The sequence below is a fragment of the Erythrolamprus reginae genome, chromosome 7, assembly GCF_031021105.1.
Source record: "Erythrolamprus reginae isolate rEryReg1 chromosome 7, rEryReg1.hap1, whole genome shotgun sequence".
Classification (NCBI taxonomy): domain Eukaryota; kingdom Metazoa; phylum Chordata; class Lepidosauria; order Squamata; family Dipsadidae; genus Erythrolamprus; species Erythrolamprus reginae.
The window spans coordinates 54884910-54908385 of NC_091956.1; the positions used below are offsets into that span (position 1 = coordinate 54884910).

Consider the following 23476-nt stretch of genomic DNA (forward strand, 5'->3'; position numbering starts at 1 on the left):
GCACACCATAGTGCCTACGGTCCCTGTCCTAATGTCCTATTTTCTTCTTTTATCATTACTTTCTACTTATTTTATGTTTATACAAACTACAATCCTATACTTGTTTGACAAAATAAATAAATAAATAATAAAATTGGATTAAATGTTTATATAAAGATAAAAGCATATGTAAGCAATTTTTTTATTTTTTTAAGGGACAGATAAATATTTACTGTTCTGCCGGGCTCTATGGTAAGAGTCTCCCGAAAATTCAAGGGTACAAATTTTACACATACACACATTTGAAAATTCAAAACAATGTTCTTTATCACAAAAAAAATTCACCCTTTTTGTATTGCAAAGAACACTCATCCCAAAACAACCTTGTAGGTTGTACAATTCCCTTAATCAGTCCTTAAGTACTTATCTAGCAGCTATGAATAAACGTCACAGCCCTCCTTCTTCCAATGAAGTGAGACACACACACTTTGCTCTGCTTTGGTTTCAAAGGTGTGAAAAACCAACAAAGTCCGGAAAACAGCAAGGCACGGTCCTGAATAACTGCGATCAGATAATCTTCCACAACGGCAAAACCAACATGCTGCTATTTGTATCTGCAGCTCTAATTACTGGAACCCCACCCAAACACATGTGGCCTCTCTTATCTCCTGTACTATGTTCCCAATTGGTCTCTTCTACACATAACTCTGCGCCTGCGGGGGTCCAAGACTTCCGCATCCGAATCGACCTAAGATAATGGAGATTGGCTTCCTGGGCTGTGTCCAAGCCCCCCTCTTCCAAGTCACTCCCACCTTTTTCTTTGTCCGAGGAAACTGCACTACCTGACTCTGTCGGCAATAAAACAGGCCTATGACATGTTGATGTTTGCCCTGCATCCACCTCCACATTCCTTGGAGCAGGAGCTGGGCCAGAGTCAACCACAACATTTACAAGTGTATAAAATTGGCAAAAATTTACTGTGTGTAATTGAATAAGGGCACCAATAATATATAGAAGAGTAGAATGTGCGAAGTTAAATTAATTCCTGACTCCACTATAAATGAGTTCTAATGCTTGGAAAATGAGAATTGCCATATTTTTCTGAGTATAAGACGCACATTTTTTCTCCCTAAAAAAGACTGAAAATTCAGGTGCGTCTTATACTCTGAATGCATCTTTTTTTTTTTGAAAAAAAATTCCCCCAGCCCTAACTAGGTGCTAACCATCTTCCCAGCTCTTCTCTTGCAGGTTCTTTGATTGTTACCCTCTGTGAAGAATGTTTTCCAAACTCTAAATCTTCATAGAGTTTTTTTATTACTCTAACTTGCTCCAAGTAAATTTCTTTTCATCCCTAACCAGGTGCTAATGATGTTCCCAGCTCTTACTGCTTGAAAGCTCTTTCATTATTGCCTTCTGCTAAGAATGTTTCCCAAGCCCTGTCTTTGCAGTTTTTTCCATTGCTCTAACTTGCTCCAAATGTTTCTTTCCAGCCCTAACCAGGTGCTAACAATGTTCCCAGCTTTTACAGGCTTGCAGGATCTTTCATATGAGAGCATATGCACCAAGACAAATTCCTTGTGTGTCCAATCACACTTAGCCAATAAAGAATTCTGCGAAGAATGATTTCTAAGCCCTAAGTCTTTGCAGGGTTTTTTTTTTCCATTGCTGTAACTTGCTCCAAATGTTTATTTCCAGCCCTAATCTAGTGCTAACAATGTTCCCAGCTCTTACCGGCTTGCAAGGTCTTTCATTGTTACTCTCTCCAAATAAGTTTTTTTTAAAGCCCTAACTAGGGGATAAAATAATGTGATGAAATGGACCAGATTAAGAATGCTAGCCAGATGAATATCTGGTAAGCAGATTCTTTTACCTATTTTCCTCCCCCAAAACTAAGGTGTGTCTTATATTCCTGTGTGTCTTATATTCCCAAAAATACAGTAATAAACATACAAAAACTGCTCCATTTTTTAAACTACTCTTCTCCTACCCTCCAGTGTTCTTTAGCTTAAAGCTAGATGTAAGTACAACTGTTCAATTGAGATTTATTTTCCGTATGCAACCACAAGGGAAATAAACATTTATTTGAAATGACCTTTTACTTGTAAAGTTTAATCTGTTGCTGTTCATGGTGCAATGTCTTTCTAACAACTGTTTTGTCCTTCTCACTGCTAAAGAGGTTTCCCGAGACAGGGAGAGAGGGAGAGAGAGAGATGGAGGGAGGGAGGGAGGAGAAAGAGAGAGAAGTCAACAAAGACAAATGCCAATGTTCATCCTTAGAAATACTTTCTTTATAACAGTGGGACTTCCAGCATGGTAGATAAACTACCCGCAACTTACAATGTAGCCTTCTGGGTGTGGAACATCGATCTTTTTATAATGTATACCAGTTTTAGTTAGAAAACGTTTAATTAGCAAACTCTCTTAAGATAAAGAGAGTTTATCAGAAATTGTGGCAATTTTTGCAAGAAAAATATACTTAACAGCTGCCATTCTCATTAACTAAAAATGAACAAGAAACAAAGAAACATCATTAGGTAAATGAATGTACAAAACAATTAATCAATTAATCCTTTTAAAGGGACAGGAAATATAAAGTACGAGGTGTGTCAACATTTGGGCATTTCTACTGAGTTCTTGATCCCAATGAGAATCTATCTTTCCTGTATTATATAGAGAAGTATGAAGAAGTACATTCCAGATCCATACTAAATAACAGTGATGGCAAACCTATGGCAAAGGGCACGCAACATGTTGCTCTATGTCAACTCCAGCTAATTTTTGGGCTTGCAGAAGACATCCCTGAAGCCCAGGAGTGTAAAAAAAACCCTGCCCAACAGGCAAACCAGAAGTTTGGAAAAACTCAGCTTCTGTACATGCTCAGAAGAAATAAATTTTAAAAAAAAATTAAACAATCATTTTTTAAAAATGGCAGCACCCATGGACTGGCACCAACCAAACCAGGTTGGTGATGTCTTCATGATGTCACCAGTAGGTCGCTATTTGTTCACCCAAACTAGTCTGAACTAGGAGGAACCCATCCCTGAAACTAACTTTGTCAACACTGTGTTGCCACCCTACTCAATTTTGGAGCAGGCCAGGTCAGCTTAAAAGGCTGACACCTTCTGAAGAGATTTCTTCCATCTCTACCTACTTCCTTATTTCTGCATTTCTGAAAGAGCCTCAAAAGAACAGACAATCCTGGTACTGAAACATTTTAAGAAGTGTTCTGTCTGGGTGCCCCCAGACTTCAACACCAACTGGAAAAAACAGCCAGACACGCTGGTAAAAACAAAGGCACTTTATAGTTTGAAAAATAAACACAGAGAAAAACCTGTTCTTCCCAACAGGCAGGCTATGAGACTTCACAGCAGAGTCCTGACGGCCAGACAATACAGCAGACTTCTTGCTGGCACACCCACCACTGTAGAGAATAAGACCCACACCTTTTTCCCCCAAGGTTTCAGTATTCAAAGTCACAAACCAGAATTCCAAGACGCCAAAGATCACAGCCAAGTCCCAGGACTCCCAAAGATAATACTCCACAAGCCAGGAAGGGTGGGTCTGCCTTTTCAGCCTTTCCAGAGAGCACCACACCCAAACCCAGCTGTTGCCTCTTTAGTGCTGAAAGTACCTGGCTAATTGTCCCCTTCGTTGTGTTGCTCTTCTCTGCCGGAGATCGATGATTGCTTGTGCATTTTCATCTAAGGAATCCAGGCTGCTTGCTGGGGAGAGCTCCCCCTCGGGGGACTCTGGCTGTCCTCCCTCTCCCTCAGCCTGAGATTCCTCCTCCCCGTCTGCCTGAACCTCCTGTTCCTCATCCTCCCCCTCTGAGCAGGAAGCCGGCAGAGGATCAGCCGTTCCCTGAGGGGCCTCGGACGGAATCACAACAAGAAGTAGACACTATTACTTTCATCTTACTTATTATTGCTTCCAAAGTTTCTTCCCAAAGTGACTATACTTTTTCTGACAGCCACACAGCAACAATATCTATTTACTAGCACATCTTCTGTTCATTACAACAGCAGAAAGAAGCTGATACATGCTAAGCAGCCAAGCTGGCTAAAACTTGCTTGATTTAATTTGATTTAGCAGATAGGAAAAACGGATCAATAGAAAAACAGCTAAAACTAGTCTTTCTCTTTAAAAAGGAACAGAGGAAAAGAGAACATAGCATTGTTCATGTAGAATAAAATTGCAGAGCATTTATTCATCGGTGGAATGCCTGCCTACCCCTGGGATAGAAGCACTAATAATGTTTGTTTTAGAATACTGTTGTTCTTGGAAACAAGGTGTTATAATCAATTGTTAACACCTACCCAATTCCTCTCTTGCATGGACTAGTTCATATTGCAGATTATAATATGTTTGCCATGTGTATTGTCAAATATCTGCATTACATTTCTTATCAAAAAATATGTATGCAAAAGAACAGTGTGTTTTTTTTACTCTGCCAGCACTTATATTTGGCGTTTGCTTTGGTAAACAATTAAATGTGATCAGTGCTTTCTAAACTTTTTAGTATAAATAATGTTCTGAGAAGAGCATTGATGGCATTAAAATACATTTCCATCACATTTCAATCCTACTCCTAAAACAAACACTGTGAGTAGTGTTTTTCAATAATTCAAGGATTATTCAATGGATAATTCAGCAGAATACTTAGACATGTGAGCTGTCAAAGAGATGAAATATGAACTAGTTAGCATTCAACATAGTTACTGTCTGAGCATATTTTGAAACAAAATTTGCTACTGCAAAAAATACATTTGTGGGTAATGCCATAATTTACATAAATAGCAAGTTTAGCATAGGATAAAGATGTGTCATAATATTTGCAGTAGCTTGAATGAAAATAATAGCAAATCAAGTATTTCCTATTGCATTTTCTCACTTTTCAACTACAAAGTATTAAAAAAAAAACCCTAACATGTTTTTGAATTATATTCACATTGGGGAAAAAAAAGATATCCCCATGCAGAATCAGAAATTAAATCTAAAGAACCAGTTATTTATGGTCCCAAAATCTTTTATATTCTTTAATAATATTGAACCATTTAGAGTTTTTTCCCCTCCAGGATTTAATAAATATCTTGGAATCTATTACTATTAACATTTATTGAATAATATCATGTCGCATGTCTTTGTATGCATTCATTAATTTGATGGCAGAGAATTATAACATAGGAACATAAGAACATAGAAGTCTGCCCTTATATTATTTTCTGTATTTTATCTTAGGATGGATATATGTTTATCCCAGGCATGTTTAAATTCAGTTACTGTGGATTTATCTACCACGTCTGCTGGAAGTTTGTTCCAAGGATCTACTACTCTTTCAGTAAAATAATATTTTCTCATGTTGCTTTTGATCTTTCCCCCAACTAACTTCAGATTGTGTCCCATTGTCCTTGTGTTCACTTTCCTATTAAAAACACTTCCCTCCTGGACCTTATTTAACCCTTTAATATATTTAAATGTTTCGATCATGTCTCCCCTTTTCCTTCTGTCCTCCAGACTATACAGATTGAGTTCATTAAGTCTTTCCTGATACGTTTTATGCTTAAGACCTTCCACCATTCTTGTAGCCCGTCTTTGGACCCGTTCAATTTTGTCAATATCTTTTTCTAGGTGAGGTCTCCAGAACTGAACACAGTATTCCAAATGTGGTCTCACCAGCATTCTATATAGCGGGATCATAATCTCCCTCTTCCTGCTTGTTATACCTCTAGCTATGCAGCCAAGCATCCTACTTAACTGAAGTCATGAGAATACCTTCTTAGAAAACAATGGAAAAGTATGCATAAGGAGTATAAAATCATTAACGTAAGGTTAATGATTTTAAATCATTAACCTTACGTTAAAGGGCTAAGGAATCTATGAAAATTTCGATAGAGTCTTATCTCTTCCTGATTTATGGAGACAGTTTGTTATTGTCTTGCCTAAAAATTTCTATCAGTCAATTCCTGATGAAGAGCTCTTTCCAGCAATATACCATTGTGACAACAAGAGCAATATAAGAAATATTAGTAGCAACTCTGTTGCTTTGGGAGGAACATTTAACTAATTTATAAGTCTTATTATAAAAGAGAAAACATGGGTGGGCTATTTTCCTCAAGTTTCTCTTTTTTAATGCAAATTCTTTGGCTTACACATATTAACATTTTATTCTACTATTACTTGTTGGCTGATGATAGAACCATGTTATTTTCCTAATTTGATGAAATCCTCATCTACTGGATCATTTGATGGAAATCCAATTTTACACAGTTGGCTTAAAGCTGGCTTCACTGCTGATCTGTATTGTCTACATTGTAGTAGCTGAAGATCCCATCAAGCATAGGAAGACTATGCTTGATAGGAGAACATTGAGTCTCTGATTACTTTCATTCATTTTTTTTTCTTCCTCAGTGGCCCACATCCAACAGTGAGAATGGCTAGCCAGTAGTCATAAGATTTTTGTTTTGTTTAATTTATATCAGTTACACCTCTGTCACAGAGCAGTGAAACATATAAACTCAGTCTCTAATCCTAACATACAATTAAGGCAGCTGCTACAGTTGCATGGAGACTGATTAGGAGGGACGCAGTCCAGAAATATGATCTCTACTTCTTTCCAGAAAATGCTAGATGTGTTTGGGAATATCTCTTTGCTTTCAATAGTGAGAGCAATGAGGAAATATTAATACTCTTAGCAAAATAAAAGATGGCTGCAGCAGTTAAGCATTCGGGAGGTTGGTAGAAAAGACTGTTAATTAAGGAGTGCACATAGCGAACCAAGAACGAGTAGAAGGGCCAGCCAGCGGTGCCTCCATGGGGAGAGCAAATCAAAGAGAGCCCAGCAGCTCAGGCCATGGTGATAGGATGGGCAAGTGAATCATCCCATCGCCACGGTCTGAGAAGCAGCAGTGCGGGACAGCATAGCAGAGCTTGGGCTGGCTGCTGCTGTTGCTTCGCTCGGCATTTCGTGGCTTCCATGCTGGAAGCAAGAAAATGCCAAGCGAAGCTTCAGCAATAGCGGCAGCTGGCCTGAACTCACTGTCCCCCTAGTAGCCCATCCCTGATACAATGCACCATTTTGCAAATCTGATGGTAGCAGCTGGCTTTGCCCTTCCTCCCCCTTTTCCCATTGGCTGAGCAGCAACGGAGTTTCTGCAGCAACCAAACAGCCCTTCTTGGCGCAGAGCTCCACTTCGGGCTCAGTACTGGACCTGACTCTGGAAAGAGGGGATTTTGCTGCCCCACGAGATCTACCCAGTCCCACGCGGAAAATGCTCCTTCTTTCACCGGCACCCTGAGTTCCCATGGGGGGGGAGGAGCAGTGCCCAGCCTGGCTGGTAGGAGAGGGAGGGATGACCCGTCACTCGGTCTCCACCAAGAGGAGGTCACGGGAAGGAAAGAACTCATCTCCACTCCAGAGCACAGGAACATTTCGCAAGTTTTAGCCTTAATACATTACAGTGAAGCCTGTGGGTGAGGGCTACCACCGTGAGGCTTGCTGCTGCCCAAATGGGCTGCGCCTCTGCCAGGCAGTCCAGGAGCCGAGCAACAGGAATGACCACTGCTTTTTCCCCACAGGACACACACACACTCCTGCGACGCTGCTCAAACCGGAGGTCTCACCTGGCCCTCTCTCCACCTTTCTCTTTCAAGCTCGTGGTGGAGCGCTCAGCCTCCCCCCTCCTCCAGAGGCACATGGTGGGCTGGCAGTGAAACAGAGAGCTCTCTCACATGCGCTCGCAACATTGAGAGGAAAAAAACTTCACAGCCGGAAGATTTCCCCACACTTTCTTTGTTGCTCAGCTCCCCCCAACTCAATAATTCGATTATAAGTCAAGATCGGATTTTTCAGCACATTTTTGGTGCTGAAAAACTCCACTTATACTCGTGTATATATGGTATCTATCAGCTCTTTTTGGGAAACCCTATCAAAGGCTTTGCTGAAGTCCAGATAGGCAATATCCATGGCACCACCTTCATCCAATACCTTTGTGACATAGTCAAAGAAATCAATGAGATTAGTCTGACATGATTTGCCTTCAGTAAAGTCATGCTGATTTGGGTCCAATAAGTTATTGATTTTTAGGTGCTGATTTATCCTCTTTTTTAGTAGAGTCTCCATCGTTTTAACTATAACTGATGTCAAGCTAACTGGCCTGTAGTTACTAGTTTCTTCTCTACTGCCCTTCTTGTGAATAGGCACAACACTGGCCATTCTTCAGTCCTCAGGAACATTTCCTGTTAAAAGGGATTGGTTAAACAAATCAGTCAGGGGGGCAGCAATCACATATCTGAGTTCTTTAAGAACTCTGGGGTGGATGCCATCTGGACCCATTGCTTTATTTGTCTTTAATCATTCAAGTTCTTCTAAGACATCGGCCTCTGAGATCACTGGAGCTGAATCCCTACAGATGGAAGCAATGCTATATCCACCCATAGAATTATATTGTAAGCTGCCTTCTGAGAAAACTGAACAGAAGTAGCTATTCAAATGGTCAGTGACCTCCTTATTCCCATTAATGTATGTATCCAGTACTAAGCTTTGTGATGCTGCAGCTTTTCTTCCTCCTATCTCTAATATATCTGAAAAAGAAGAAAAAATACAGATAAGGAAAATATGTTTTTCTCTTCAGTCATAGAAATAACTTCCAAAGAGTGAAGCTGAAGCTATAATTAAAATTATTTAATAAAGGCAAGGGGATAATTATTTAAAATACCAGCCTGTCCTAAACCACATTTCCAAATGATACTGGTCTTTGAATAAGTTTATGATGCATCTGACAACACTTTTATTTGCTCTTTGGCTTTGTTCACTTGACATTTAATCTTGAATAAAGCTGAAAACTAGTTCTCCCCCGAGTTATTTTACCAATTAAATCTAAAACTGTAACACCTAGTTATTTAAAATAAGTCCACGTTTAGCACTAACTAGTATACTGATCAAATTGAAAAGTGATTAAAGCTGAATTTAGACATAGCATTATATATGGAGCTTTACAGGTAGTTTAAGCTATTTTAAATTTTAGCTCTAAATGCATTTTCTCCTATCAGTACCTTTCTGATAATGGCATGGTATTAATCACAAAAGGCTTTTATTATGTGCATTTATGTTCATAATGTCTTTTGCATTCTAAATACTCAAGCAATGAATTCTGATGGCTCGAGATGGTACCACAATATGACCATTTGTCCTGCTCTATAAGACATCTTGGGTGGAGTCAGTAAAATATTAATTACAAAGAAAAATAATACTGTGACTTTTCAAGTTTAGTTTCAAGACAGAATGTTGCATCATCAAGATATCTTAGGCTAATCTCCAGCGTAATGTTATTGTGGCCACAGAAACAAAACAAAATATATGAAATACTGAACAATTTAGTGAAAGGTTTATAAAACTACCAACATAAAAAATAAGCTAGATTCATAGCTTCCTATTACATTCTGTAATTCATAACCTCTTTCTACTTTAAAAAGAATATTGAACTTCTTAGAGTTCTTGGCAAAGACCATTACATTCGGCAAGCTTGTATTCTATGGACATCAAACCTAATTTTTTAAATTCTTATCCTAAAATTGAAGGATAGTTTTCTTTAAGTAAAAAAACTTCAAGAATTTATTGGTTTGTTTTACATGTTTCTAACATGTATTTCTCCTCTAGAATTCTTCGTATGTACCTTCATTGACATAGCATTACTAAGCAGTGACATGCTGGTACTCATGATTCAGTTATTTCTCTTGGCTTTTTCAAATCCTTCTACATGAGTCTATCAAATGAGATCCATTACATTCTTCCATCTGTTCAGGGGATTTTTCTAAGCTATGTACAACTCTTTATAAAAAGAGTGAAACACTGAACTTGTAAGGTTTTGGCATCAATTAGCAGGAAATTGGCTCACCAGAATGCAAGAACACTTCCAGCAAAGCCAGAATAACCCAAAAGAATTAACAGGAAAATAATATGCAAATCCTAAATGAAAGGCAAACGGAAAGGTCAATGGTTGTGTTGATTCTCCATGCTAATTGTTCCTTTCTCATTTGAATATCTGATCTCTGAGTTTTCATATCTCTTTTCTTCAAGAGAGTATGTATTTTTTGATCTACAATGATCAAATAAACAGGAAGATAATACATTATTTTTGACAGTGCTTTTGGTTGGTTTGAATTCACTAGAGCAATGTTGTTGCATTTTTGCCTTTTTGTCAGTTGAAGTAGACCAGGTTGTGTTGTAAGTGATCCTTGTCAGCCTCAGGATATGTCTGATTCTGAGGACGATGAGCTAGGTTCCTTAGTTTATCCTGGGTTAAGGAGGTTATCAGATGGAAAGGAAGCCAAGTGTGAAGTTGACAGTGATTTAGGAGTGCCTCAGGGACCAATGGAAAGTTGGTCCCTGTCAGATAGTGATCATGAGGTATTAGAAAATGAATGGTTAGATCCAAGATATAGAAGAAAAATAATGAGAAGGGATTCAAGGTAAGATGTATGAATCCACATTTAGTAGCTCTGTGGTTTGTAGATATCGCTTCCAGGATTTAGCTGAAAATGTAGGCATTGTCTGACAACTGCGCTGAAAGAGAATGGCATAGACTTTAGTGCTGTTTTTGAAAGAAAACAGTAAAGATTTAGGAGAGGCTTCCCAAAATGAGTCCAAAGATGCTTTGTTGAACTGTCTGCTGTTGTCCAGTAAGCTTTTGTCTAAAGCAGTGATTTATAGTGCTTTTATCTCCAAGCTATTCAGAAGGGAATGTTAACTATGCCAGAAGATCTATTAGTTTCCCGCCGAGAGAGAATTCCCCAGCTGTGCTGTTTGCATTTTACCTGACTATAATTCCATGTATATAAACTGCTGTGAAGAATAAAAGAGATTGCTTGTTTGAACAGTGGATCTTTTGGAGAATTTATGGAAAACGTAGCCCTGCTTAGAACAGGTTGGAACAAGTTCATAACCATTGATGGAACTCTATTGTTACAGGGCTTAATAATAAAATTCTGAAAGCCAAACAATGGTTCTGTCTCCCCTCTATTATAACAAAGAGCATTAAGATGGGGCAAACTTGCATTTCCTTTGGGTCTTCCCTTAGGTGTAAAAGCCAGTTAGCTAACTATGGCTTTCTGGGTAACTTTGTCTCAACCACAGTCTAGGAAATTGAAAAACATCCCAGAATATGGTACTGGCAAAACACTTCTGAAAATTGTTGGCAGTGAAACTACATGGTCCTGTCCATGTCCTCATCGGAAGTAAAAAATGCTATTATGAGGAATCATAATAGCAATAATGTCACATAAACATGAAGAGAACCAAGACATTGCACACCCTCAATCCCACAAGACATTTATCTGAAATGCTTCCATTCACATTCTTGCTTCCATTCATATTCTAATCCAAACCTGAGCATTGGATTAAAACTTGATGGTTTTCTTTCATTTTATTTGCCTTGTGAGATGAATAAATATATATTATTTCATACAAATAAAGAGATGGAGACATTTCGTCTAGCCCCTTGGCTAGAATTCAGTATAGCATGTCTGATTAGTGATCATGCATGTAATTTGTTTAAGACCTAATGAAGGACAACCATCAAATCTTGGGTAGTTAGTTGCAGTGACTGACACTATATATATATTTGGGAGCCTCCTGCCATCTAGCTTGACCCTACTAGAACATTTGTAATAGCAGGCTTTCCCCTATTGAGATTCCTAATAGCTCCTAACTTACAAGAATAAATGGCATTAAAGTAACCATGTTTTCCTCTTCTATATTTTTGTTTATGTTCCTTTCTAGAAATAACTATAACAACATTTGCCTTAAGAAACTGCTCACTATAGGCATTAAGGTATGAGGGGTACAGCAAAATATGCATAAATAGACAGAGATTGTAGAGTGTAATTGGGTAAATTCTATAACTGTTCTTCAAAAAAGGAGTAAAAAATAATTTCTGAAATGTTCTAAGAAATTTGATTCTCTCACCTTTTAGAATACATGGGATTTCTGAGATAAGAACCTGTCAATCTAGCATTCGTTTTGATTTTTATAAGGAATGAAGGCAACTACTGTATATAAAAATTGCCACCTCCATCAATGTCTAGACCATCATTATCAGAACTATATAAATTTTGTTTAAAAGTATAGGAGAATAAAAATAATTTCAGAGTCTTTCATCTTCAATAACTGAGATGAAAAGAAAATAACTTGTGCAATATTAGCGGATAAGGAACTTGACATCAGTAACTAAGAGGCAAAGGGGGCAGGCTTTATCAGAAAATTGTTTTTCATTTAAACGAAAATTTCTCTTTTCCCACTTATGTAGAGCTTCAAAGAGAAAATCAATGCACTGCATTTCAAGGATAGCTAGGTACAGGAATATGTGCTTATAAATTGTTCTCTGCAAGTTCAGAAGGTTAATTACTCAAGTAAAAATATAAATTCTTGAAAGAATATCGAACTGTACAAATAAACATACATTCGCTTGACTGCAATTTATTTTTCATTTTCCCTGATTGCTGAGAAAGGTTAGGATTCTTTCTTCAATTTTGCTCACTTTACGCTTTGTGAAATATTCAACTTGGCCAGTTGTATTGGGGATTGATTGGGATGCAGTGAAGAGAGTTCGTGAGTTTTGAACAATTTTCTACTCTTTGCTTAAGGTTAAGAAGGACAACCACCAATTATAAATATTTCTCTCTGCAGGGTTTTGATGTCATATAAATTAATGTTTATACTGTGCATCAAAACACATATATTATAGATAGAAAAATAAACTGACCTTTAGATCCAATAATATAGCTGATATCATTCTTTACAATCATGGTAAAAACATTTTTTTACATTTTTTAAATTCAGTGGATGAAAGAATAATCTGGGTAAATACAATATATATGATAAGCTGTGATAAAGTCAAGGTTGATTCTTGGTTGTTTATGGACACCACTATATCTTTCTTAATACAATATGGAGAGAGTTTGCCACAGACTTCTTCTGTGATGGTTTCCAATTCCACAAATATTTGAAACTTCCCGATGAGCTTTCATCCAAGGGCTAACTAGGTCCAATTCTGCTTAGGTTTTCAAAGTCATCCAAGATCATTTAGCTGCAAAAATAGCAAAGATAAATGAAAGTTTGGAACTTCAATGTGTGGATTGAGGAAGCTAGCAGATATGACTGGAGATTATCTTGTTTAGTTTGTGGGGAAAGCAACCAGATTATTTTTTAGAAAATAGTCTGAGGGAATGATTGAATCCTTGTTTTATCTTTGTTACATGGGACTATTTAAACATTTCTTCATTCTGAAATTATAGTCATAATTTTATTAATGTAACATAGGTTCCTATCGGTAAGGTCAAGTGCCGCATCGGTAGGAACCCACTGATGATGTAATTTTGGGGGGTTTTTTCCTGTTGTCTCCATGTCAGAAGAAGCCCTTCGGCCTTAATGCTGACATGTATTCTTCGTCCGAAGCAGAGCTGAGAAGCTCCTGAGCTGTGTTTCAGCTTTTAATGTGGTCCTGAGCATGTGGGGAATTGAAATAGTGTGATACCCTGTTTGATCCTGTGGGACAGCTTCAATCCTCTTCAATTTAGCACCATTAGAAAGAGCAGATTCTCTTCTTTAAGAATATATTGTTTTCACTTTGGTGTCTCTTCATATAAGGATTGAAAAAAAATCTCATCAACTGTTTGTAAATTCATTCCTGTATATGAGGTCTTTTGAACTAAAATTTTGCACAGAGTAGTTTTATATCATAAAGAAACTATGTGCCAAATTTCATCAAAATCTGAGATGGTAAGGTGGGGATGATCTTTACAATTGGTCCATTTCACACGGAATGACTCATTAGCTAAATGCATCTCTGAAAGGAGTGAATTGCAGAGCATGGGACCACCAAAAATGCTGCAATCCTGATATGTATTTTGACTGATATTCAGAATGTTTTCAGGGAGCTTCCATACTGCTACAAATCCTGACGAAAGAGTTATCTGGTACAACCCAGTATATGTCTGCATAACAATTGATATTCTAAACGAGGGGTGTCAAATTCAAGAACACAATGTGGTTGGATCTGGCTTGTGAGGCTGTCCTGGTCTACACAATGTGAATAGGAAAGATCAGGTCAATGTAGCTTCGGCCTGGTCTACCCAGTGTGAAGGGGAAAGATCAAGCCAGATCAGCCCGGTCTACCCAATGTGAAGAGGAAACATGACAGCAGTTTTGGGAGTGGTGTCAGGCCACACCCACCCCGTTGCCCATGCCCACTTGGTCCCCCGAGGTCAAACACAACCCTGATGAGGCCCTCAATGAAATTGCGTTTGACACCTTGTTTTAAAACACCAGGATTCTTTGGATTCTGGCAACATATAAATGACAGAAATTTATAATTGAATAAGAACAATTACTATGTGTTCCCACAGACGCCAACACCAACTAAAAAGAGTATCCAGACACACTGGTACAAAGCAAAGGCAGTTTATATATTTGAAAGCAAACACAGGTAACAAAAACTGTTCTTACAGACAGGAACGTTATGAAGCTTCACAGAGGTTTCACGACGGCCAGGCAATAAAACAGGATTCTTGCTGGCAAAAACAACACTGGAGGTAATAAAACCCACGCCTCCCCCAAGTCTTCAGCCTTCGAAGCCACAAGCCAGGATTAGAGACGCCAAGAATCGAAGCAAGGTCACAGGACTCCCAATTGATAACTCTCCACAATACAGTAAGGGCGGGCCTGCCTTTTCAACCCTGCTGAGGAGAACCACACCCAAACCCAGCTGTTACCAATTCAGGGATGGAAATACCTTGCTAATTGGCCCCTTCTTTGGGCTGCCCGTCTCTGCCTCATATCTATGATAGCCTGGGCATCTTCATCTAATGAATCTAGGCTACTCACTGGGGAGAGCCCCCCTGGGGGTCTCAGGCTGCTCTCCCTCCTCCTCTTCCTCTTCTGCCTGGTCCTCCCCCTCCTGTTCATCGTCCTCCCCCTCTGGGCATGGATCCGGCAGAGTTCCAGCCGTTCCCTGAGGAGCCTCAGGCTGAATCACAACACCATGTGGTGAAAAACAAATTTGGAAATAGACTCTGAAAAAGTATGCTTTTTAAATAAAATTGTTCGTAAAACTAAGTTTGAAACAGCCCTGAATGATTACATACAAGCTGAAGCTTTTCAACCAACCGTTTATCAAAACAATCATATTTCAGCAAATCAGAATAATAACTAACACAACTATTTGGATTTTTCTCTAACCCTTTATGTAAGATATTTTTGTTGATTAGTTAACACATGATAATCTTCCCATCTTTAAGGATTAAGTTATCTTCGGCTAAAGTGCTGAAGATAATTATGATAATAAAGATGATAGGTTACAACCTGACTGAATCAAGTCTGTATCATTTTCATTAATGGAAGAGTTTAGGTCAATGAGTTCATATATATTTCCTTTTTGGTTTGAATAGCCTTTAATGTTAAAATAATGTTAAAATTATACACAAGCACACATACACTCCTTTGCCACATTCTTCATCTAACAATGAACTCCTGACCATTTCTTAATTGATCTAAAATGATAGTGATATGATCAATGAAAAACTAAAGATAAGGTTGCATGCTTTTCTTTGCATGCTATATCCAGGTAGGGTATCTTCTTTAAAAGAAAATAAAAAAGAGAAAAAAATGGTAACCAAAAAAGAACTGGTTCTATTTGATTTGAAAATAATTTGATTTTATACACTTTTGAATTGGTTTAACATCCCCTACCCATAAATATATTTGAACTGGAGTATTGTTTGTGTTTGTTTGTTTGTTTGTTTCAACTTCTATGCCGTCCAATCCCATTGGGACTCAAGGAGGCTGAGTAAATATTTGTCATATCGTTTAATAAAAACATAACAGTAAAATTATCAGAGAACAAGGCTAAAAACTGAGAGACTGTAAGTTCATGAAGCCAGCTGAGTGACCAGTCACTCTTTCTCAGCCCTACAAAGCATGCAATGGAAAATAACTTCTGAAATGTTTCCAAGAAAACTGTAGGGACTTGACTATGCACCCATCAGGAATCCAAAACTGATTTGAAGGCATGTGGATGCATGTACACACAAAGTAATTTTTAAATTAGAACAAGATACCTTTTCCATAATTATCCAGAATCATAATGAAGGAATTAAAACAAGAAATAATACTTCTCTCTCCCATGATAAACAATTTTCCACAGAATTCTCATTTATCTTTTATTATTGTTGTTTCTGAGTACTCATAAATAAATAAGGCAAAAGAGCATAGTAGTAGTAATACAAATAATACAAATCAAATTTCTATTATTAGTAATACAAATAATACAAATCAAATTTCTATTATTTTGAAACAATCTAAAGAAGATGTATTTCACTAGCATATGCTAAAATGAAATTCCCACCTTAGATTCTGTGTTATTTATTTATTATTTATTTATTTATTGGATTTGTATGCCGACCCTCTCCGGAGACTCGGGGTGGCTAACAGCGACAATAAAACAGTGTACAATAGTAATTTGGTATTAGAAATGATTAAAAATCTATTAATATAAAAACCAAATATACATACATACATACCATGCATAGAATTGTAAAGGCCTAGGGGGAAAGAGGATCTCAATTCCCCCATGCTTGGCGGCAGAGGTGGGTTCTAAGTTGTTTACGAAAGGCAAGGAGGGTGGGGGCAGTTCTAATCTCTGGGGGGAGTTGGTTCCAGAGGGCTGGGACCGCCACAGAGAAGGCTCTTCCCCTGGGTCCCGCCAGGCAACATTGCTTAGTTGACTCTGGATTTATTTTCTTTCTTATATTTACACAGGTTCCATATATCTTATTCCTGCCATGGAACATTATTGGAAGGATCTCCAATTACTTTCCAATTGAGAACTTGCAGTTGTTCAGAACAACAAATAAAATTATCAAACTGGAACTGATCCCAGATCAAACTTCTTAATAGATCCTTAATAGTACTAAATTGTGTTTAGCACCACAAATGGGACTGACAACTCAGTCATTAAACAAATGACTCATGATCTTACTTCAGTTTTTGTAAGCTTTACAGACCTGCAAAGACTGTGAATGTGAGGATTGGTTGCAAAGATTTTTTTCTTTCTTTTTGCTCAATACATTTATCACAATGTTCAAAACCCCCACATTTCTCAATTTTTCAAAAATAGATATAAAAATAACAATTCTGAGATTTTTAGCTTTGTATTCATGTGAGCAAAATGATATATTATTGCAAATAAAAGCAGCTAACAAGTACATACCTAGCCAAAACTAAATATCTTTAATTCACAGTAACTATGCTGCAGAAAACACTGAAACCTTAATACATTACAGAAAATTCTGGCTTATCCATAGCAAGAAAAATTGACATTGTTTTCAGTTAGCTCTTCCTGAAAACAAGAAGGTTATTTCTGGCTACTTAAGCTAAGGAAAGCTCATCAATAATATGCATCAGCTCATGTCTTCTCACCAATATACAATAAATCTCAATTATTCTTAGCTACTGAATTTGAACACTTCTGGCTAGATAAAAGTCAGTCACAAAAGAAAATCTCTTTTATTTGGTTTGGATTTTCTTACCTTTGCCTTGCTGACCATTTTGAAGAGCTTCTAAAAATTCCAAACTTGTTCAATGTTCACTTTTAAAATGTTTTATAGAGATTTGTGTTGTATCCTGTAATGGCTACCTTGTATTTCTGTAAATAGTTTGTTCCTTGTTAAAGCGCTGTCTGAGCTAGAATCAGGAAGTCGCTCCTGATTGGCTCAGACGTGGCTGCTCTTGCTTTGGCGGGAACCGCAAATGTATAAAAGGAGCGGTTTCTCCCAGGTAGAGCAGACGGTACCAGCTGAAAGTCACTTACCTTTTCTGAGCTGAAATAAAGGTACCGTGCTCACCTAACCCTGTCTCTGGGTTTACTTCAATTTGCATATGTAATAATTGTTCTTCATTAAATGAACCCTGTACTGAAACTGAAGAACTGTTATTTTTTGTTGCTGCTATAACTCTGAAAGGTTGCTAATGAGGAGACAAGTGAGGTTGCTAAATGAGGACTGCTTTTACATTCACTTTCTCTTTCTAGATGAAGACACAAACCATCTTCAGTTGTTCTTAATGATAAATAAGCAATGCTTCATTCCTTTCATCCAGAATTTCTCCAGGTTGACGGAAAGTCAGTAAGGAGGATGCAAAATAATAAATTTGACATAATGTCAATTTTTGCACACAATCACAGATTTGGATTATGAGAGAGTTTTGATATCATACTTGACTGAACCTACATTAAAGTGAATGTAGCCAACATCGGGAAGCTGCATATGGATAAAGGATCAGTTACTGACATGTACCACTTTTGCTCCATCGGCAGAAAGCAATATATTATAAAGGAAGTGGAGCTTGAGTGATTTGAACACAGTTTTGTTGCCTTGAAAGCAAACTGTTTGGATGTAACAAATATGTTTCCATGCCACTTACTTTTTTTATTTAGAATTAAGTTCACCTTCAGTTGAGTAGGATCAACTTTCATACCAAGGAGACAATCTAATGCTATATACACAGAGAGCAATTTGTTTCCAGCATTGAATCAGTTCTTTAAAACGTGAGCCTTCTGGATAACAAACTGAAATCTCAAATGCCATTTGAAACAGTGCCTGAACAAGTAAAGAAATTCAGTGACCTTTGCACATATACATCCTTGCAGCTCCTTGGAACTCATGCTGTTAGCTATTAAGTTTTCATCCACATTAATCTTTGGGCAAAGATGATCATGGAGTTTTAGTGCTGAATAAACAGTCTGCAGTTAAAACATTAGTTAATTATAGAATTGGTGCAATTATATGTCTCAGTATGAAAGTTCATATTTGGTTTTCTGATCAGCGTTTACAAACAATTTTTAATTAAACTCAATGATAGCTTTGCCTTAACATCAGTAGAGGAATGCTCCTTCTCCACTATCTTTTAATGGATCATAATTAATTGATGTGGATACTATCAATGGTATCCTAAAAGGATAAAACTAAAAGTTGAGGTTTATTTCTGCAGCAAAATTAAGTGATACATAAGCACTTGTCTTTCATTTACATATTTGAGTTATTCACTGTTGAAATATTGAAAAATGCACAAAGTTGATGCATTGCTGTTATTGCTCAAGTATTTTTAAGTTGCTATGTTTTGCTGTTAAATACACAGTGCTCGCAGAAGAAACAAGGTTGGGTGGCTGAAATAAAAAGGTGGATCTTCATATAATCACATTTATTTCCTGGAAAATAAACAATATAAATGCATAGATATAGATATTTTCTTTCGGATTGATAACAAGACAGAAGACAATTTGCAGTCATAAGGATACGTTTAGATGACAGTAAAAGTAAGTGACTTACCAATTGTTAAAATAAATTTATTTATTTATTTATTATTTAGATTTGTATGCCGCCCCTCTCTGCAAAAATTTCGGTACATCTTGCCTAAAAAGATTTATCTACTTAAAATAATATTTCATTCGATACTCAGGTTGTCTGAATTGATTAATCTGTACAGAAGAGGATTGAATGATTCTTCATACATAATGCTATAACTTAACAGTTAAATTAATAAGAGTTTGCTAAAAGACTCGGACCGAGTGCTTTTTCTCAGAAGTTTTCAACCATTATTTTGGAGTGTTATTTTCACAATGCTTGTGCATTGTGCTTTAAAAATATGTTTGGGAGACAATGTGGGAAAAGGATAAAGATGCGGTCCAATGGGTAAGTATAAGCATCATAAACAAATACTTATAGTTATTACCATTGATCACAGGATATGTAATATTACTTTTGTCAGGCCGAAGACAGTTTCTTTGGGATCTTAAGCCTGCCACACTTTATACTATTCTGCTATGTATATTATAGGAAAATGGAGGGAGAGATTGCTTGAAGTTGCTAGCATGTAGTCATAACAAATTATTTCTAGGAAGCCAAGGTCATTCTTTGTCTATGTACTTTTGTACCTGCACAGAAAGAGATGGGGAGATTCTGTTAGCAAAGTAATAAAAGATTGGACAACATGATGGGTTTGCAGGTGTGGCGGCAAGGACTTGGGAAAATTCAGATTCAGTTTTCACCCAGATGTGCCAACATGGCTCTATTAATAAACTGGAACTTTGAGGAATATTTCGTCTTGGATTCTGATTTAATTTTAGAGGCTATTTGGAATCTCTTTAAGATCTATATGTGTTTTCCTAAAGTTTGCATTCAGTGGAGGCGTCCCATGAGATTTGAGGCTTCAACATCCTTTTCTGTAAGAATTATGACTTTGTGTTGTCACAGTTTGTTTTATTTTAATTTCTTCCACATCCCTTAGTCATCACCATCAAAATTGGTTCATATTTTTCTGCTCCATTTCTTAAGCGAACCTTTCCAAGTCATATAGCTTCTAGTGTGCCTGTCAATTTGGGACACACACTTCATTTTGCTGCAAGCTAACCCCAACAGTTCCTTTTAAAAAAGTCATTTAGGTATAATGGTTTCACCGTCACTTCCCAAATAGCCTGAGAATAGGAGCCTGGGTTATGTGGTTTCAAATTTTTGTACTTGAGATGATTAAAAAAAAATGTGAAAAAAAATTAATGGATGGGGTTTTTTTTAAGCACGGTAAAAATATTTTTTAATGTTTCTACTGGGTTTTGAACTGGCAAGAGGATTCTATTTAAAAACAAAGACTGTAATAATTATGTTTTTGATGTGAGGCAAAGGCAGCTATAAGAGACATTAAGAAGAAATAAGATAAAAAAAGAATGTTGCCTTTCTTTTTGCAAAAGCAGGTTGTGTAATGCATATATGCACATTTTGATGCTGTAACTTTGCATGTGTAAATTCAGTGCAACTATATATAGGAGACGATAACTTGCAATTTGAGGGACTACTCTGCCCAGACATCTCACTCAGATATATTTCTCTTTAGAAGCAGCTTCAATGTCAAGAGCCAATAAAATCTTTTCATATGTGGAAGGTTATATATCCTAAAGCCAGCGGTGGGCTACGAGCCAAAATGCTAAATTGTGCTCACCACCTCGGCTCATAAGTTCTTGCGGGACCAGCGCCATTTTGCTCCTGCACCTGTGGAACCGTGGGTGTGTCCGTGTTTTGGTGAAGTTTTTTTTGCTTCCCCGCATGCTGAAGCATGGGTGCACCATTAATAAAAAGCCAACTACAGTGGTACCTCATCTTACGAACGCCTCTTCTAACTAACTTTTCAAGATACGAACCCGGTGTTTAAGATTTTTTTGCCTCCTGTTCTGAACTATTTTCACCTTACGAACCCAAGCAGCTGCTGCTGGGATGAGGGGGTTTCTTTTCCCCCCCTTTTTTGAAGAAAGGGAGGGGCAGCTTGGAGGAGGAAAGATTTTGCAGAGAACAACGTGCTTGCAAAGGCACTGAAAGGGCGTCTTTTGAAGAAAGAAAAGGGAGGGGCGGCTTGGAGGAGGAAAGATTTTGCAGAGAACAGGGTGCTTGCAAAGGCACTGAAAGGGTGTCTTTTGAAGAAAGAAAAGGGAGGGGCGGCTTGGAGGAGGAAAGATTTTGCAGAGAACAGGGTGCTTGCAGAGGCACTGAAACGGTGTCTTTTGAGGAAAGAAAAGGGAGGGGCGGCTTGGAGGAGGAAAGATTTTGCAGAGAACAGGGTGCTTGCAAAGGCACTGAAAGGGTGTCTTTTGAAGAAAGAAAAGGGAGGGGCGGCTTGGAGGAGGAAAGATTTTGCAGAGAACAGCTTGCTTGCAGATGCACTGAAAAGGTGTCTTTTGAAGAAAGAAAAGGGAGGGGCGGCTTGGAGGAGGAAAGATTTTGCAGAGAACAACGTGCTTGCAGAGGCACTGAAACAGTGTCTTTTGAAGAAAGAAAAGGGAGGGGCATCCCCCTTGCCTTTCTTCCTTCCCACTCACCCTTTAGCCTAGCCTTGCTTCTTCCACCCGCCCCCTTTAGCTGCTCCTCCCTGCCCTCTGTTCACCTCCCTTCTAAAGTTTGGGATTTTCCTGAAGGATTTGCACGCATTATTTGCTTTTACATTGATTCCTATGGGAAACATTGTTTCATCTTACAAACCTTTTACCTTATGAACCTCCTCCTGGAAGCAATTAAGTTTGTATGATGAGGTACCACTGTAATATTAATCATTTTATAGTGGTATATAGGAACGCACAATGGTGTTCAGTGACTGGATGGCCTTGCTTCAGGTTCTCAATCCATTCTACCTTTCCATGGAAAACCCTGGAAAACTCACTAGGTTATGGCTTTACCCAATAGGTTTCACTGACTATTCAATTTGATTCTAGGGATTCAGAAAACCTGTGGGTTAATATCTAATATCTTTATATCTTTATATTTTATATCACATGATGCTAGACCCAAGCATCCAGAATATTTAGGAACACCTATATTAGAAATGGACAGTCAGGATGATATAATGCAGAGGGTAAGCAATTAGTTTTCCCAAAAGGGTACAGAAGAAACTGAAATTTTTGCGGAAGGGCAAATCAACAGGGCTTCCTAAGCACACACCTGCATACATTTGTAAGGGTTTAAAAAAAAACAAAACCCAAATTTCCTTCAAAATAAAAACAATGCAGTAGTATTAAATGCATAGTGAATGGTTATTTGCATTTGATTTCTAATTTCCAATTGAACTCATGTGACTCAAACAGGGACAGCCAAAAGATCTGAAGTGATCTGAGGACTTTAAAATGCTCAGATTGGTATTGAGCCCTACATGGCATCGGACCAGATTACTTGTAGGAGTGCCTCGTGCCGCATGACCAGTGACCAGTTAGGGTAATGTCGACAATGTCGCTTGGCGGGTCCTAGGGAAAGAGCCTTCTCTGTGGGGGCACCAGCCCTCTGGAATCAGCTCCCCCAAGAGATTCGAACTGCTTCACCCTCCTCACTAGATTCTAGCCTCCTGGCTGACGAATGTAATGTTTGTCTGTTGTTTGAATGGGAATGAGTGATTTTTAATGTTTCTAGGGTTTTAGAGTAATTAGTTAAATTAATTGGATTTTGGAGATTTATACTGTATATTGTTTCTTTTATATGTTGTAAGCCACTCCGAGTCCTTGGAGAGGGGCAGCATATAAATTAAACAAACAAACAAATGGTGGTGAAGGCACCAAGCTAGAAATCCAGAATTCTAGTTCTACCTTAGCCACAAAGTCAGCTGGGTGACCTTAGGCCAGTCACTCTTTCTCAAGCCTAAGAATCAAGCAATGGCAAAACAATTCTGTAAAACCTTGTCAAAAAAATAATAATAATGCAAGGACATGTCAGGAAGTCTCTGTGAATCAGACATGATTGAACAGAAGAAAAAATATTGGAAATAAGATGGCTTAATTGCTGTGTGTTGTAAGTAGGTCACTTTAATTCTTAGAAATGAAGCTGTCTTCATTTACTTCACAGCAGGGGACAATGCTTTAAAATATGCCACCAATGAGTGCAAATGCTATCAGTTTCCAACATAGCTAGGATACATGAACAT

General features: G+C 37.8%; 1 long non-coding RNA gene across 1 annotated transcript in view; it reads left to right on the top strand.

Moving 5' to 3' along the window:
- LOC139169939 (uncharacterized) overlaps positions 1–17138 on the top strand; it is an 81940-nt gene extending 64802 nt beyond the window's left edge. The window contains exon 3 of the long non-coding RNA XR_011559556.1: positions 16790–17138. This is a non-coding gene — a long non-coding RNA (uncharacterized lncRNA). The remainder of the gene's footprint in view (positions 1–16789) is intronic.
- The last annotated feature ends 6338 nt before the right edge of the window (positions 17139–23476 follow it).